This window comes from Anoplopoma fimbria, chromosome 20 (assembly GCF_027596085.1).
Source record: "Anoplopoma fimbria isolate UVic2021 breed Golden Eagle Sablefish chromosome 20, Afim_UVic_2022, whole genome shotgun sequence".
NCBI lineage: Eukaryota > Metazoa > Chordata > Actinopteri > Perciformes > Anoplopomatidae > Anoplopoma > Anoplopoma fimbria.
The window spans coordinates 25,678,732-25,682,397 of record NC_072468.1 but is presented as its reverse complement, the minus strand read 5'-3'; positions in this window follow the sequence as shown (position 1 = coordinate 25,682,397).

The following is a 3,666-nucleotide window of genomic DNA, read 5'->3' as shown; positions in this document are numbered from 1 at the left end:
CCAGTGCAGTGAACATCTCATTTTTCTATTCATCTTCAAAAAGTCTTCAAATGGCCTGAATAGTGCGTCTGTGCACTTTGGTGGGTTCAAAAGGGCTGAGCAACACAGATTCTACCCTGAAAAGATGTTTTCATGTGCAAACCTTCCAAAAGCAGGTCTGGTTGAGAACAACTCAACTTAGGAATCCATTAATATGAAAATTATCAAATGTATCTTTTGCAAAAGTACTGAACACAACTGGGTGTTAATCTTATTGCTGTTGAGACTGAAAACATGGTGGGTAGATGTGCAAAATCATTGTTCCAGGCTCAGAATACATCTTTACCCAGACAGCTCGCCAACACATTTGGCTAAGCCTGGTATTAAGGTGCTGCCTTTTGGAAAGAAGTCAAAGCTGCAGTGAAATACTCTGTCACACACTTTTTTTCATTTCTTCAAATGCGACAATGAGCAATTGTGCCAGAAAGTGTTCGCAATTTTTCAAACAGCATATGGCTTTTTGATGGTCATTTTCTTCAAACATTTTCAAGCTACAGAGGCCAAAGCTTTTGCTGATCTGGAAACTTCCATCCACATATGTTGGCCTCCACTGTGGAAATCAATGTGATGTGACAGAAAATCCAGTAAATGGACCTTGTGATGAGAATCCTTTGTAAAAATAAAGAAACTAGAAAATGTTTGGAACTGAAATATTGATCTGAGCTGCAGGACATTTATATAACATTTGGGATCTTCTGGACCAGGATATAAATATTAAGTGAAGCGATGACCAAAGCTTCTTAATGATTTTACCTACCTAACCCACAAACCTGAGTAAAACCTTTAATCTATATGTCTTGAGTTTGTAACAGTGCCCCAAAAGCACACTTAAATCTCCACATTTATTTCACATCATGTGACTTTATTGAATCTAAACACTTTAAAACACCAAAAGTCACACAGTAACTCAAACTAAATAACCTTTCAAGGCTGCGATAGAACAACAACTCCTTTTTGTGATATAAAATTATGTTTTTAGACAAAGAAATCTTCTAGTTTTTAATAGATAATCGATGGATATATCAGCATCAGTTACCTTTCGCAAAAGGTTATCTGACAGCAAGATAAAGCTGACAAAAGTACACACAATACTACCGGTTATTGATTATTTTGTTTAAAATTCTCTTTGCATTGCTAAGCTGAGCCACTCGGGCCACGAAGGCAAAGGAAATAAACTAGTTTAAGACTTGTCATATACTTGTTTGCCTGAAGCAGAAATCAATTTAAGTCTGGAGCCGCTGCCCAATATATCAGTCCAGATAAATCACCCCCTAACAAGGAGACTGACATACTTCCTGTGCATAAAATGCCCTCTGATTAAATTGCCCATTTGGCAGAATCCCAAGCGTCAAATCCTTGGTTCTCCCTTGATGGTGATCTGCTCCTCCAGAGCCACGCTGCAACTGATGTGATGTTTGTCCTCATTACGACAGGAGAGGAGAGGACAAAGTGTTTGGTGCTGAGTTCTGACCTCTGCGTCCTCACTGACATGCTGGTCCTGGCTTATACCAGACTGCAGGTGAGATGATAATCAAATCAAACGGGAGGAGCCAAGTTTGGAAACGATACAGTGTTTTTTGGCCGACAAAAGGAAGGTTTGATCAGAGTCGGTGTGAGCGTGAAGCCTCTTTAATCTAAACAAGCTTCACTAAGTCCCAGAGGAGGGAAAAAGAGGCGGGCGTTACTGACGGCTGTAATCCTGCTGAGTTAAAACACAGACTGCCGTGGCCCTTTTTTTAGGTTTATGGAACAGAGTATCCTGAGGATTACTGTTCACATGGCAACTCAACATTAAAACAACAACAACAACAAAAAGACGGATTTAGACTAACAACACAGCAACGAATAGCAATGGCGCATTTGTTTTGTTTACTATAAAGGATATTAATATAGGTCAGGGTTTGAACTCACCATGGTAGCACACATAACACAAGCTACAAATATGATAGCAGCGTTTAAGGCACTTTTTATATTCAGATTTCTCAATAGAAACTTTAAAATAGGTCAACATAGCCAGGTGAAAAGAAAACTACCGCAACAATCACCGGCATCGATGCCTGGTCGGACCACGGTTCTCCCTTTGCCCTCCCATCTTTATACTCTCAACCACACACCTGTAAAGTTTCTGTGTCTTTTTTCACATTCATCCCTGATGACTCACACACAGACTCACAAGGTGAAAACAACACCAGCAGTGGCTGATATCCAGCAACTGAATATATCAAAAAGTAACATTTGTTTCAGATATAACATCTAATATCACGACTATAAGTAACTTGAGCCAATCCTTTTTGTTATATTCAAGTTTTTTTGTTTTGCTAGGGCCACAACAATTCACATTTGAGTTAATTGTGAGGAAAACAATTATATAAAGTCTTGTTTAATCCCTTTTTAGTAACCCTAAAATGGACAAAAAAACTGCACAAATACGATAAACAATAAAACTAAGTGGCACATTTAAATCATCACCATAATTTAAGATTATTATAGTGATTCCATAATAATAAATGATAGCAGTTATCGCCATAGACTACCAAAGGAATGCTATAAATAGGATTATTATAGCAATGATGCAAGAAGATTAAAGCTTATTTCGCGTCCAACAACAAGTAAAACTGATGAAAACCTGAAAAGTAGTTTGAGGTTTTTTTGTTTAGTAATAAGTATTAAAATGTTAATACATCAGCTGGAACTCACCAGATGAATCTTCTCAGTGAAGGAGACATGGCAACAAAGCCTCCGACTCTCTAACGCTCATCCTCCTTCTCCAGAAAGGAAAACACGTTCATCTCCGTCCAGGACACTTTCCCTTCTTCCTCTTCCTCTTCCTCTTCCTCTCTGCCTACATTCAACTAGACTTTTCCAACAGATGTCGCATCAGAGTCGCCCAATTCCAATTCCACCCCCCCTTCTTCATTAATGTCCTTTTTTTTTTCCTTCTCCACCCTCCCCCGGCTGCAGGAACACCTCTGGGGAGTTTTGGGATAATTGCTCTACTAGAATAATCGAGGTCGACTGGTGTCTGTGTCCTCCTGTGCGGCGGTGCTGAGGAGAGGATGAGGAGAGGATCTCTGGCTGCCGTCCTTCTGCGCGTCTCCATCCCATCGCTGGAGCGCAAACACACCCCGGATTTAAAGGCTGGATCTGCGCCATGTGTCGGGGACTTAATGCCTTAAACCCCCCCCCAAGGAACTGGTAGAGCAGTGGTTCTCCAATGGGGGGACGTGAAGGCACTCCAGGGGGTACTTGAGATTATTTTTAAAGAATATATTTAAAATTAGCATCCATTCAAAATAGTTATTTAATAAATATTCAATAAAATATAAGTGTAAGTTCATGAACTGAATTCAATGCCACAATGCAGTCTTCAGTGTTGACAGTTTAATAAATCAGACACTGATGGCACAGTGCTGTGTATTCCATCTTTTTTTCAACCAAAAATGTATTATTATTTATTATTTATAATATTATTTGCACTGGTTTAGGGGGTACATCACTGAAAAAAGGTTGAGAACCACTGTGGTAGAGTAACGAAGCGAGGACTCTATTACAGTTGTAACAAACCCGGATGAAGTCGTTACTTTTTGTTAAAAGAGAATAAAAAAACATCAATCCAATCGTGCTGCT